Here is a 15,822-nt window from a genome sequence, read left to right on the forward strand (position 1 = left end):
GGTTTCCACACTGACTGGAGTTACCTTACCTGTAAGTAAGAAGATAATACGATCTAGACAGTATCACAGTCATCATATTATCGTGTTGGATGATATCCATTAGTAGCTACAAGGTGGACTATAATGAAATGCAGATATTAATTTTTAATACTTTTTTATACATATTGTAATACATATGGTAAAACCAGTTTGTTTACGCAAGGTTCTGCCGAAGATGCGGAGGAACGTCATGACGACACACGCTTAGACACGCCCATTACAAAAACAAACCCCGTGATCTCATGTTTTACAATTAACACAATGCATGGGTGTGAGTGTTCTCTGTTTTTTAAGTTTCTATGCGTTTCATTACACGTGGTATGTGTGATCTATGACTATGCTAAATGTCAGAACATCATGTTTAAAAAAATAACATCTTTATCATTTTTTATGTTGATTTAGGTCAGGGGTTTTCAAACTTTTTGTTGCCAAAGACCCCATTTGGACTGCATCGTTTTTCTACTCACTGTTAGATTAACCTCCTTCGCTGCACAGGTGGTCTGACTGTCAAGAATGATGAAAATCGATTTCTCAAAAACAAGCCTTGATACCAAGCTGCAGCAATTCCAAACGGTTTGTGGTTCTTGATGAAATCATTTATTATCAAGATCCTTAAGATCACACCAATACTGAATCAGGCAGGATACTAAAACAGTATATACTTTTGTTTTTTATGTTTTATAATTTTCAATCTCATTTGTCTGCATTGTTTACAGGGGGCCAGAGCTGGACATGTTCTAGTGTCTCACTGAGAAGCTGCCAACTGGACGAGTCCAGTTCTGAGTGCTTGAAAACAGACCCTACAGAACCCGTACACCTTGGACCCATCCCGGAAGAGCAGTATGTAGGTGAAGGAACCGAGAAACCAGTGCCTTTAGTGCCACACACCCGCTACAGGGACGCCGAAACAATCACAGGTCAGAACGTGTGTGACTGTGTGTTGTTTCATTACAGGATGCACTAGATGTACTAGTGTTGATTTTCAGATCTCTCTCTCTCTCTGTTATAGATGCTTGTAACAGCACAGAGCTCCCTGAGGTGGAGATTATCAGTCTGCTGGAGGAGCAGTTGCCGGTCTACAGACTGAGGGCAGACTGTGTTTTTGGCTATGAGCACAACGACTGGATCCAACACGTCTCATCTCACCCGACACACGCATAGACCTCTCCTCTGAGCAGATCGAGGAAACCCTCAACTACTTTTGTGAGTGAAAGAGGCTTGTTACTATAAAGATTTATTACAACTATCAGGTTTCTTTGAATCTCAAAAAGTCTTAATTCACTGGTGCCGAAACCCGGGACAGGAAGGAGAGCGATCCGCCATGCAGACTCGGTCGGGATCATCATCATCGCCATTTGCGGACATCATCACATCGCTCGCGGGTTTTCATCAAGAACACCACCAGGCCCTGCTGGATCTGCGGGCCGACCTGGACCACCGGTTCCAGGCCATGATGCGGGTCCAGCAGGAGGACCGCGAGCTGTTCCGGAGCCTGCTGGACCGGGAGGGTCGGATGGGGACGGCCTCCCCCAGCGCCCCGCCCGCCCACATGCCGCTCACCAAGATGGGACCCGCTGACGACCCAGAGGCGTTCCTCGACCTGTTCGAGCGGACGGCAGAGGCCTGTGGGTGGCCGATGGACAGCTGGCCCGTCCGGGTGATCCCTCTGCTGTCGGGGGAGGCCCAGAAGGCGGCCCAACAACTGCCCGACGCCGAGTCCATCATCAACGCGGTGGTGCTGGAACAGTTCATCTCCCGCCTCCCAAAGAAGACCGCCCAGTGGGTCCAGTGCCACCGCCCGGCGTCGCTGGATCTGGCCATCCAACTGGCGGAGGATCAGCTGGCGGCGTGCTCCGGGGTCGGCGAGCCTCTCCCGGCTGTCTCTCTCTCTCTCTTCTCCTGTCTCCCCCTCCCCCCCCACTCCGAAATCTCTCCCTCTCCCTAGGTCCCATTGGGTGGGGCCACCGAGGGCTGCACCCCGCTGGAGGGTGGCGATGGAGCCTGCGGCCGGGGCACGAGGTCCCGCATGAGGGATGGCCGCACCCCAGCAACGGGGGAGTGAAAACTCTCCGGCTGCTTCCCCACGTCAATCCCCTGAGCCACTTCCCGCCACCAGGGCAGCGGGGAGACCCGGGCCAGCCTGCTGGCGTTGCGGGGATCCGGGCTACTTTGTGGATAGGTGCCCGATGATGGAGGTGGGGACACTGGTCCGGATCCCGGACGACCCGCAGGCTGCCCCCGATCAAGCCGGGCTGTACCAAATACCTGTGAGTATTAAGGGGGGTACCTATCAGGCTCTGGTGGATTCAGGTTGTAACCAGACCTCCATCCATCAAAGCCTGATACAATCCGGGGCATTGGATACGGGCCGCATACGGGCCGAATGCAGTTTCCAAATTTGATGCTTATCCAATGCCGCGAATTGACGAGTTGCTCGATCGGTTAGGCACGGCTCGTTTTTATTCGACATTGGACTTAACCAAAGGATACTGGCAGATCCCCTTATCTCCCATGTCCAAAGAAAAGACAGCCTTCACCACGCCATTCGGATTACACCAATTTGTTACACTTCCGTTCAGCTTGTTCGGGGCCCCGGCTACGTTTCAGCGGCTCATGGATCGAGTGCTGCGGCCCCATGCTGCATATGCCACAGCCTACCTGGATGATATTATCATCTATAGTGGGGACTGGCAGCGGCATATGGAGCATGTGAGGGCGGTCCTCAGGGCGCTGAGACGGGCGGGGCTAACGGCCAACCCGAAGAAGTGCCCGACGCGTCGGACAGGGGGCTGGGCGCGGTCCTGTCCCAGGAGGTGGGGGGGGGGAGGACCGGCCGGTGCTGTACATTAGTCGGAAGCTCTCAAAGAGAGAGACTAAGTACAGCACCATAGAGAAGGAGTGTTTGGCCATCAGGTGGGCGGTTCTCACCCTTCGTTACTACCTCTTGAGACGGGAGTTCACCCTCTGCTCGGACCACGTGCCCCTCCAGTGGCTCCACCGCATGAAGGATACCAACGCGCGAATCACCCGTTGGTATCTAGCTTTACAGCCGTTTAAATTCAAGGTGATTCACAGGCCGGGGGCGCAGATAGCTGTGGCCGACTTCCTCTCCAGGAAAGGAGGGGGGGGGGGCTGGGGGGCTGCAGGCCGGATGGCTCCCCGGCCTGAGTCGGGCGGTGGGGGTATGTGGCGGGGGAGGCGTGGTTTAGCGAAGTCTGCAACGGGAGAGCGAGTGAAGAGACGAGCGGCGGTAAGTGGTTCAGGTGAGAAACAAGTAACAGCTGGATCTCGTTGCAGTGATTGGCGTGGGGAACCAACATTTAAGGGGCGCCACAGCTGGCGAAGGACGAGAGAGACGGGGACTCGTGAGCGAGTGAAGCTGGCGAGCTGCCAAGGACAGAAGGCTGCAGTACTGAAGCAGAGGGGACTTTGTTGAAGTGCGCGCACCTGCCGCGTTTGTTTGTTTGTTTTATTTTTGAATCTGGTAAATAAAGTCTCACGAGCCCCGTACGCCGACCCTGGTCTCCTTCCTGCCACCTTAGACAGAACCATTCATTCACCCTTCCACTTTTTTTTTTAATTTGAAGAAGACAAATTTTAAAGAAAAAATTCTTGCAAATATAAAAATGCATTGTTAAAAATCTAAATTATAATTTCGTAGTACAGCTGGCAGAGGAAAACGGCACATTACAGAAAAAAAAAACATAGCTAAATAATTGCTAGACTAGAGTTACTGGTTGTGCGCAGATTTGTCTACCTTTTATCTGGTGGAGTGAGTTGTGATATAATATTTGAGTTAAGATAATAAAACCTTTTTTTCCTGGCCATATATATATATATATATATATATAATTTTTTTTATTTTTTTATTTTTTTATTTATTTGTTCTGCACGGATATCACATGGATATAGTACAAGGAGGGGAACGAAACCCAATTGGGTTTATACAGAATTCCACTCCACTTGCATGAATAAACAAAAAAAGGCACGCAGACAAATAAGTTGAATAATAAAAAAGAGGGGAATAAGATATAATATGATAGTGCTGATTTTTCCAAGTTTTTAAAAGACCTGGATGTAACAATATGTTGTAAAGAGATATCAAAGTCAGTGTGTTATCACTGACATGGCTGAGCCAGTAGATGGTGCTGGTTTCTTCTATTTCCTGCACTTTGTCAGTGAAATATAGATTAAAATAAAGTGATCTGATGTAAAGCTACAGCTGATTGCAGCCCATGTATTGTAAGCCATATTTTCTCATCTGCGTGCACTGGAATTATTGTGACTTGTGAACTGTACTTTAAGTTAAAACATAATATTAGAACAAATGTTACATAATAATGTAAAAGTGTTTATAGTGAAAGATAAACTACTATTCAAAAGTTTGGGGTCAGTAGGATTTTTAAATGTTTTAAGGAAGTCTCTTATGCTCACCACAGTTTAAATATTATTACAATTTAAAATGACTGTTTTCTGTTTGAAAACATTTTAAAGGGTAATTTATTCCTGTGGTTGCAAAGCTGAATTTTTGAGCAGTCATTACTCCAGTCTTCAGTGTCACGTGATCCTTCAGAAATCATTCTAATATGCTGATTTGCTGCTCGAGAAACATTTTTCATTATTGTCAATTTTGAAAACATCTGTGCTGTTTAATGTTCTTGTGGAAACGGTGATTGATTTTTTTATTCTTTTTTTTGAAGAATAGAAAGATCAAATGAACAACATTTCCATTACAAAGTCTTCACTGTTTCTTAAATAAATTTAATGCATCCTTAAAGTTAATTAAGAAAAAAATAAGCATTCTTTTTTTTTTTTTTTTTATCTTACTGACCCTAAGCTGTTGAACAACTGTGTATGTTTTGTTCTTGTATAACAACATATTTTTCTATTATTTATTTGCACTGACCTCGTAAACAATGACATTTTGAGTAGCATTCTGAGAATTGATCTAATTAACATTTTTGCAGCCTTAACTTTTAAAAAAGTGGTTCTAGTTACATAACTGTTATCGATCTCCCCTCCCGTGTATCAGACGTGTCTGACGCACATGCATCGACTAATGCACGATTTGAAAGTTTTTCTGATTTGCTGCATGTGCCAGGGTGAAAGAGCAATAAGAAGTCATTTATTTTACACTCATTCACTTACTCTTTAGAATAAATACCACCAATAGTTTGTTTATAAATGAAGTTCACACCAATACAAAAAAAGACAGTTATTGTATTGTTGTGTAAGATGTGAAGTGAATTTCAACACTTGAAATGTTAAATGTTCAGTTGGATATTTGTGTACAGCTCTTGACTCAAGCCCATCTGAATAGATCATGTTTACGGAGTCATGTTTACTGTCTGAATCATGGCTTATATCCGCTTTCTGTGCAGACAGAATATACTGACAAAGACATAAAGAATGATAATGTAATAATTAGTTCATTTTCTTTTTCTGATAGACTCTGCAACGATATTATATTTCAGTTATCTTTATTTTCTTCTTAAATGCAAAACCAATTAATATCTGCACTTAACCCTAGAAAGAAAACTTTGGTGGTTTCTGTTGTTCAGTACCTTTTGAACTTTTGAAGTATTTCTATAAAATAGTATAGACTTACAGAAAGATGCTCTGGTCAAGCTCAGGCACGTAAACCTATTTACAAATAATTTACACAGTGACAAGACCATTATCAAGGTGACTAAGAGCAAATAACTAAAATTAACTAGTGAGACAGATTGACAGTTACGTTATTTGAATATTAACGTTTTTTATGTTTCATATTTTGAACATATTTTTTAGTCCATTTTTAAACCGTCTTTTAAAATTTGTATATTATACTAAAAAATATAGCCAGTTACACTAATATTTGTTACTTTTGATCAATGTAATGCATGCTTGCTCAACAAAAGTATTAATTTCTTTAAAAAAATATAGACAAACAAATAATTTATTGTTACTAAATAACTGATTTTAATTGTCATATTCTGGAAAGAGAAAACAAACTAATGATTTCCACCATTACATATTGTAAGTTTAATATTTTATTGAATAATCTTAAGCTAATCATGGATAATATTGCATAGTCCTATGACAGGGGCATGAAAATACATTGCATAGTATGAATATCCCATACAAGTTAACACCGTAGTTTATAGTCTAGTGTGTAGCATTTACATTTGATCTTGTGATGTCAACATTACCGTCATATACCCCCCCCCCAAGCACCCCTCCCCACCACAACCTCTCTCTCTCTCTCTCTCTCTCTCTCTCATTCCCTTCCTCCCACGGTCTCTCTCTCTCTCTCTCTCTCTCTCTCTCTTGCTCTCTCTTATCGTAGTTAAATATAGTCACTTTACTCTTGCTGTAACTGACCACACTCTCAGCATCCCTCAATAGCATTACGGGAGGAAGGAAGTGTAGCACTCACGTTTGAAGTTTGGTCTGGTCCTGGGGAGTGGAAGGATGCACAAGATCATGGGAGTAGAAGACTTTGAGCTGGATTGGTGCTATGAGCAGTATGCCAATGGTAAAGTAATGTCTGTGTGTGTGTTTGTGTGTGGGGTTCATGTACTTTTAGTGTCTCCTTGAGTGGTTTCCCCATTGATTTCTCATTATCAGGGGTGTTTTTGTAGATTTTGAGTTGTTTTTTCAGTCTAGGGTCATTTCTTTTTCTGACAGAATGTCCTCATAAAACCTTTAATTCTCTTTCTCATAACCAGTCTGGAAAGGTTTAATCTTTTTACAGTTAATGTCCCGAGGCTGTGCTCTGAATTTAGATGTATAATCCTCATTAATGCAGTTAAGGAACTAAAGATACATTAAAAAGACATGATTACTAAAATTAATGTAAACAGGGCAGCAGGTTTAAAGTTCAATCTTTATCTTTTGAAGAAGACTTCACTGTATATTCAGTTTAGCATACTGAAGTTTGTATTTTACAATATCCTCCTAACAATAGAAGTTCCTCTTGCCCACACCCTTGCACATTGAATTTCGCATCAAATGTTTCATTAAAAGGATGTCAGAAAGTTTATATTTTTATATTTTATCTCTTATTCCTTTTTATTTTTGTGCATACTTGTGTGTGTGTGTGTGTGTGTGTGTGTGTGTGTGTGTGTCTGTGTGTGTGTGTGAATGCATGAGCTTGTGATATAACAGTAATTGTGGCTGATCTGATTCTGGCTGACTGTGGATGGAGTTGCTGGGTAACAGCACCATGGAAACAGTCGCCGGGGCAAATTGCGCATGGTTTGTCAATGGTGTTATTGTAAGAGCGTGATGGTGCGAGGTCAGCAAGCCAGTTGCCCCCCCCCCCCCCCCCCAACCTTTGTGAACGCACATTAGATTTATGTAAGCTTGATGTGAACAATAATTTGTGAACAATAATTTTTAAGTCAAGTATAATATAATATTGTATACAATATAATAGTTTTAAGTCAGGTCCATGTAAGAGTTTTTCCTCATTGCTCATATTTTTAGGTTGAGGTTTCACACACTTTTTTTTTTGCAGAATATAATAAGAAATTATAATAATAAATGTTTCTTGAGTGTCGAATCAGCAACATTAGAATGATTTCTGAAGGATCTTGTGTTACTGATGATTGGAGAAAGTTCAGCTTTGCCATCACAGGAATATATTACATTTTAAAATATATTGAAATAGAATTGTCCTTTTGCAATAATATTTCACAATATTGCTGTTTTTACTATATTTTTGATCAAATAAATGCAGCCTTGGTGAGGCTTATAAAAATCTTACCAACCCTAAATTTGAGGGTATTAGCAAATCTTTTCCTCAACTCCACAGAAAGAGCGGGATTTGGAGCTCGCTGCCCGCATCGGTCAGTCCCTCCTGAAGAGTAACCGTGTTCTGTCAGAGCAGAACGAATACCTGGAGGAACAAGTGGGCACCATCAGGGAGGAGGTACATGGAACAGATTCATTACAATGATCAGATGAAAGTGTCAAATTCTCTGGTGGGAATTCACAAAAAAAATCGCTCCTGCTGAAATCCTGTGTGCAAAAATGTTGCAATTCCTTTGTGAATTCAGCTCTCAGTTTTTAGAAGCTTTTTTAGGCTTCAGTTCAAGTGTGTTAGTTGAGGATATGAATAATGGTAATTAGCAATGAAGCGCGAGCAATGAATTCATTCTTGTTTATATTTTGTTAATTTTATTGTACATAGGTTGCACAGCTGCACCATGAGTTGAATCTAAAAGATGAGCTCTTGCAGTTCTACACTAATGCAGTGGAGGAGAGTGAAGAGGGGTCTGGATCGCCCACGTCAGTCCACTGTTTTATAACACTGTCCGCTTTTATCTATTGCTCAAGGCCAGTGGAGCTGGTTCTGTTGGCTTCAGTTAGGATATTTAAGGGCTTTTCAGCTGTAGTTTAATTTATAATGCACTACTATTTTCAACAATTGTTATTTCTTTTGAATCGGGCAGAAGGTCTCTGATGAAAATAAAGTAAGCAGAATATTTTAATGTGCCCATATTAGGGCTGATTTTTTATTCATACATTCTTTTTTGTTTTGGGATCAGGAGGCAACAGGGAAGGGCAGGAGTTTCTGCCCATAGCGGTTCCTCTCTGGACTTTCTGCAACAGAAACTTCAAGACCTGGAGGAGGAAAATCTCTCTCTCAGATCAGAGGTACATGCACATGTGAACGCAAACAATAAATAAATTAAATCCACACACATATATATATATGAGTAAGATTCTTTTAGAAAACTATTTCTTTGATGGAACAGAAATTTCTGAAGAACAGCTTTTAACTTCCTTTTTAACATTCTTAATGTCTTTACTGCCTTTTTTTTAATTATTTTAATGGGACCTTACTGAATAAAAGTATTAATTTCACTAAAGAAATATATAATAACCTAAACTTTGAAATGGTAGTGTGTATATATAAATTTGAGGAACATCAACTGGCAAAATAATGCAAAAGAGGAAAGACAATTTGGCCTGGAGCAATGTATGTGCCACTGCCTAATTTCCATGTGTGAATTGAAAAAAATATTGATTCCTATTGTGCATGCATGCCGTGCTCACAGTATCTTACAGAAGATCTATGACCTCTGTTAGTCAGAGTCATTATGAACTCACAGTGAACAACCAGCAAATGGTCGAGCAAATAGATATTTGTTATGCATATGGATGGTATTTCATGTTTCTGGAAGTTTTCTGATTCCACCATACAAAGATGTTTTTTTTTTAATATCCCATCTTGATTTGATGTATTAGAAATTACACAGATTAAAACAGTTTTACTTATTCATATTTTAACTTCAAAAATAAGACACACTTGATGTTTAAGTGGTACCAGTCTCTCTTTCTGTCCCTAGGCGAGTCAGCTGAAGTCTGAGACAGAGTCATATGAGGAGAAGGAACAGCAGCTGGTGAATGACTGCGTCAGGGAGCTAAGTGAGAGATGCTATGTTTAGGGCTTAGGTGGAGGTGTAGAGCTCTTTATTTTAACATAATATAAAACATAAGTCCACCTTTTCTTCTCATACAGGGCAGTCCAGCATCCAGATCTCCAGTATAGCAGAAGAACTGGCCAAAAAAAGGAAGATGCCTCTCGCCAACAGGAGGAAATCACACACCTTCTCTGTCAGATAGTAGACCTGCAGAAAAAAGCCAAAACTGTGAGAATCATTTTGTCTTTCACTTTACTGGTGAATGAATTGTAAATACATGAGATAAATATGTGCTAAGATTTAAGTTTTTGACAGTTTGCTGTTGAGAATGAAGAACTTTCTCAGCACCTTAAGGCAGCTAAAGATGCTCAAAGACAGCTTACATCCGAGGTACTTTATTTCATACAACATAAACAATATTCCACACATTTAATCTTACAAAAACATACCTTCATAATATATTCATTCATTCTGTGTAAATGTTATTAACAATTGTTGGTTCCTCACACACAGCTGCAGGAGCTGGAGGAGAAATACTCAGAGTGCATTGAAATGCTTCATGAGGCTCAAGAGGAGCTCAAGAACCTATGGAACCGCAGTGTGTCCGCAGGAACTCCTCGACACTATACCCCTCTGGGACTTTTTCCCATGGTGAACACACACACAGTTATATAACTAATATATTCAATAACAGTCAATTTGCACTGCTGTTCAAAATTTTAATTTGTACTAATCATACTCCAAATTGAGCTAAATCTGACAAAACTTCAGTTTGTGAATGTCCTCATTGGTAAGAACTGTATAAAGAAGAAAAAGTTTTTGTTACTATAAAAATACAGAAAGTTTTTTTTAGGTTTAGAGTGTGGATTAGATTACAGTATTTATAGCAAACTGTATAAAAAATAGAGGTCTATAAAATGTCCCCATGTTAATAGCTAAATAAGCATGTGTGCATATGTGTTTTAGGACTCCCTGGCTGCTGAAATTGAGGGAACCATGAGGAAGGAATTGAGTCTGGAGAATCCTGATAATGAAGAACAGAGGTTTGAAATGTTCCTCTCTTTTTTTTACTTTCCATCACACAGCGCTTTTTATTTTATTGTCATAATCTGAATTAGTTTAATATCTTGATTTATCTTTGCAGTCAGCAACAAGATGTGCTTTGTCTCAAGGGTTCGTCATAAGCGTGTGTTTGAGACTGTGAAGAGCATCATTGGATTATTGTATAATAGTTTTGATTATGATAGGGTTGTACTGGATTGATCATTTTTTTTGCTACCCCAAATGAAGAAATTAAATCACATTTGAGCTTTTGATTTATAATTTGAGCAGCTATTTATTGTTTTATGTTAACATTTATTAATAGTTAAATTAAAGTTAAATTTACTGTAACTCACTTTTCACCTCATCACATTTCAACCTTAAAAACGTCAAACAATTTTTAAAAGGGAGAAATCATGTAATATAACAGGGTTTAACGTTTAGTGTAAATACAAAGTCAAATTCAGTATTTTATCCTTTTTTTTTTTAGATAGAAATATATAATGAAAGCATGTTGTGGGGACTTGCAAATTGTCAGGCATTCCTTATGGAAAATCATACACTAAAGAATAAAATAATAGAAATTTTGCATTACACAATAATCAAAGTCAAAGCTATGAAATAATGTGACTAATTTCCGCATCCTTTTAAATTAAATGAAACAAATGCCACAGTTTCCTGAGAATGACCCTTGTTTTCAGTCATATGACTTTCCTTGTTCTCTGACTGCAGTGTGGATGCCCCTGAGAAGCGATCTGGTTCTGAGGAGCTCAAACTTGCTCTGAGGCGACTGTCTTTGCGACGGCAGAACTGTCTGAGTGAGCGTCTCTCCTTTGAGGAGGAGCGAGAGAGGTGTAATCAGGAGCCAGCAGACATTGCAGATAACTCAAACAGGCTGGTACACAGTGAGAGCATCATGTCCCTGGGTGCTTATCTTCCAGACAAGCTCCAGATTGTCAAACCCCTGGAAGGTGACCGAAATATCCAAAATGTCTATCCTTAGACATTTCTGCGTTACCGTTCCAGGCCACGTCCACCCACTATGAATATTTTCACTTTTGTCTGTCTTATTCTTCAGTCTTCAATATTTTCATATTTCTTGTACTTTATTGTATTTTTTTTTCACCTTTCATTTCAGTTAAATTCTTTGTTCTGCACTTTCATTTAGTATATCTTCAATAAAGTCATTTTATTCCTATTGATATTCTTATTCTTTTTTTTTCTTTATCACATCATTGCACCATTGTTAATATGTGTGTGTTTTCACACTGACCTGTGTAAATTAGGTTATATAATCACACAGTTCTTCTTCTCAGCATCCCTCATGTCTTCTTCTTTTCAGAGGCTCGGCTACGCTTCAGCACTGGCAGCAGTTGGCTCAGCCTAATCTGGGCGGTATCCTGGATGCTCGACCTGGTGTGGTCCCGAAAGGCTTCCGTCCCTTGGAGCTGGAACTGGAGGAAGTATATCAATATTCTGACTATGAGGAAGATGAGACTGGAGAGCAATACTTCCAGAACCTTCCCACCACATCCAATCCCAGTGTCCCTTCTGGCCATAGCCTTGCCCCCTCAGCCTCCCCGTCACCATGTCTCAGCACAGGCCACACTTCCGTAGACTTCTCAAGTAAGTCAACCACCTTTATGTCTTACACTCAAAATTTGGAATGTGATGCAATATTGATATTATAATAATGCTAAGAAACTTTCCCATTGTTCCAGGCAAACAAATTTCCTATAAATGAACCTTACAAATTTATAATGTTATTATTTTAAAACCATATATTTGCTAAATATTTATTTAGATAAAATGAATTAAACGGCATATTTGCTGTGACTAGTTCTTTTATGACAATTTATTACATTAGTAGCTCAATTAAATATAAAATGTATTTATTTATTTAAAAATAAATCAAGGTTGCCCAACCTGCGAGACTCCACCAAAACTTTCAGCACATCTTTGGGCCTTGTGCGTCTCTTGCAGGAAAGGGGCATCTCTGCTGCAGTGTACCAGCCGCACAGCTGGGACAGAGGAAGCGGAGGGGTCCTCTTCTCCACCCCAGTTCTTCCTCCTCCACCTCCTGACCAGATTCTTCCCACCACTCCGCCTCTTTCCCACACCTGCTGCACTCCCAGCCCTAGTTCGGCCGTTTCCGATGTAGATACCTCCACATCTTTCTCTTTTAAGAGCCCCTCCTATGAAAACTTTTTGGCTTCCAAGCCAGCAAGGTCCATTTTGAAGGAGGTGGCGGGGGTATCTGGGGCTCAGGCTAAAGACTGTGAGAGCCAAACCGATGTCAGTATGTATAATCTCAATTTAGTTGATAAGCTGAAAAGGTTGGGGTTAGCAATCCCTGGGGCTTCTGGGGCAACAGGGGGAGGGGTTCCAAGGCCAAGCCCACTTATAGGTCCTCTGGGTGGGCTTCGGAGGGCAGGGTCCCCCTTTAGTCCACTAAATGAAGGTATGAGAAGGAATCGGAGCTATCCTGCTATGGTTGGTGCCAGTATGGCAATGAAGAGGCACCCCTCAAGGGGACGAAATGCTACTGGCTCCTAAACTACCCAAGCAAACAAGACTCAAATAATGAGTTATGCATATTAATAAATCACACAATTAGTGGATCGTTCCTCACTAACTTTCTAACACAGAATTCAAGACATAACTTGTAAAAAGCATACAATAAAAAGTGCACTTTAAGTGATTATTCACCTAAAAAAGCAAAAAGAAAGAAAATTGTCATTTACTCACCCTCATGTTGTTCCAAACTGTATGACTGTACAGCAGAAAGTATTTTGAAGAATATTTCATAATGACTGGACCCCACTGACCTTCATTATATGGCAAAAAATAAAATGAAATTAATAAATACTGAGACCTTATTCAAAATATCTTCTGCACTTCACAGAAGAAAGTAAATTATACTGAACTTTTTTTGTGTGTTTTGTGTTCAGCAGAGGAACAACATATGAGTGAGTAAATGAAAGAATTTTCATTTTTATCCTGATATAAAAACACATACATATGGATATAGAAGTTTAAAGTGTTATTTGAATTCAGGCTGATCTGTCTTTTTGATCTTTCCTCATCAACTCCCTGATTTGCCCTCTGGAATCTAATGTGATGTGTATCCTGTACAGATGGTGCTGATTGTATGTCACCTTTGACCTCACTTTGACTTTCCACTGCACATGCAGGAAGGAATAAACAATCAAAAACCCAAATCTACAATCACATGTATTCACTATGAACTAAGTTTTCGATCCTGAGGGCATTTCTAGGGTATATGAAAGTGTATTGATTCCGAGATCAATGTTGTTCTGTTCCTGCTTTTCATTTAATGAGTGGTTGAATGAATTGAGGGCTGACAACATGGATAGACTGATTTCAGAAAGTGCTGCTGTCTTGCTGGTTTTCTATGATTAAAAAAGCAAGTGCCTGTATTTTAGTCATGCCACGTCAGAGTTTTTACTGAACAATTGGAAAACGTGGAGAGTACTGTAAACTCGAATGAGCACTGAGCACGTGTGTTTAATAGCAATTTTATTCTCTTTATTCATTTACCTTTTGTTGTTTCATGTTATTGATATGTGCACTTTGACGTTCTATTGTACTGTTTAACACCACCTGTTTTCGAGAGATAGTTGCTCTCAGGTAATGGTCGTAAAAGGGAAAAGCTTTTAGATTAGTGACTACGCAATAATGTTTGTTTGAACTTTTTTTCAAATAAATAATATATGCAGAGAAATAAAGGTGAAGATTATTGTCTGTCGATGCCAATAACGATCACCAGAGGGCAGTGTGTCCTCATTTGTTTTCATTCTCTTGTCTTCCCACTGATAGCCATTTACCAGGTAAAAGTTTGTACCTTTTTAACTTTTTTTCATGATTAAAAAAAGCGTTTAATGTAAAGTCTCATGATTAAATGTTTTTCTTTTTATGCAGTAAAAACTATTTATAAATACAAATGAATCTCTTAATAATTTTAAAGAAGCTTACTCTTGAGATAGTTTTGTTACTTTTAACATTGGTTACTGCGTTATATGGTTATGCCTCTACGTTCATTTCAGGACTTAACATGATAAAACAACCGTTAAATAAAAGCGAAGTCGAAGTCAACTAAATTGGCGCGAAGAATTGCCACAGGAATGAGGTAAGCAGTGTTTTTAATGTGCTTTTCTTGCGTTGTATAGACCCCTTAATCGCCTACGTCACTGTGATGTCACCGCTCTAGCTGGAGGCAAAACATAAGGCAGAACTCATTGCAGGTGCGCTAAAAGTTTGAGGTTTTGACTTTAAAATGTCTTCTTGTTGGGTTTTTGGCTGCCAGAATAGAAGGAACAGCACTTTTGTTTCAAAACTAAAGTTTTACCCAGTTCCCGGATCCCGGCAGATATTCCTTCACAGAAATCAAGAAGACAATTGTGGTTGAATGCAATACGTCGTACAGACTGGACGGAGATGATCATAAATAATGCTCGTGTTTGCAGTGCACACTTCATATCAGGTAAAATAATGTATGCATATGAAATGGTGTGTTGGTTTTATCTAGTAAATCAACAAGTTTCTGTTTTATAGGTGAAAGTCGCCAACCTTCAGTGCACTAACGTTAGCAGGTTTAAATGTTAAAACAAACATACAGCGATAGATGTGTGCGCCATCCTTTGAATGGTCTTTTAAAATAATACACATTGCTAATCATAGTTAGCCCAGCGATAGGTCACATTAGAAAATAAGCCTTGACAAAATTCCCCATACCACCCAAAAGTAATTCATATGGCCGTATGGCATACGGGTCAGGTAGCCTGCTTCCATCCGCGAGAGTTAATAAAAAAAAAAAAGCTGTCACGGTCCTGCAGAGTCAGGGACTGTACATATTCGGACAGTTCCGAACCTTCTTCTGCATCCATGTTAAATAAATCCCTCCTAAAACGTGCAGCTTATGCTTGTCAACATTCTCGAGGTCGGACATCCGGGACTTTTACTCCCATAATGCACTGCGCGCGCATAGCAACCGCGGCAAAGGGTAAAACAAACAAGCGCTCGCCATTAAGCAACACGAAGCGGAAGACAAACGAGCGCAGAGCTGTCGAGAAAACTGCCGAGAATCATGCCTAAAAAATTAGCAATGATTCGGCAAATCAAAGAATAACAAAATAATACCACTGCAGAGATGGCCACTCAATTTTCTGTTGCTATGTTATGACATTGCTATGCATAATGGTCGGCAGCTGTACACTGATAAGCAACAATGAAATGCACTAGTTGTGTCGGGAATAAGATACGTTTCTGCAGTTAGTCTATTTTTGCTTTTTTGAAAAAACTGTGTCCC

General features: G+C 40.2%; 1 pseudogene; it reads left to right on the top strand.

The window, feature by feature from the left end:
- Positions 1-7,816: 7,816 nt before the first annotated feature.
- Positions 7,817-13,446, top strand: LOC132104870 (trafficking kinesin-binding protein 1-like; annotated as a pseudogene).
- The last annotated feature ends 2,376 nt before the right edge of the window (positions 13,447-15,822 follow it).

The sequence above is a fragment of the Carassius carassius genome, chromosome 25, assembly GCF_963082965.1.
Source record: "Carassius carassius chromosome 25, fCarCar2.1, whole genome shotgun sequence".
NCBI lineage: Eukaryota > Metazoa > Chordata > Actinopteri > Cypriniformes > Cyprinidae > Carassius > Carassius carassius.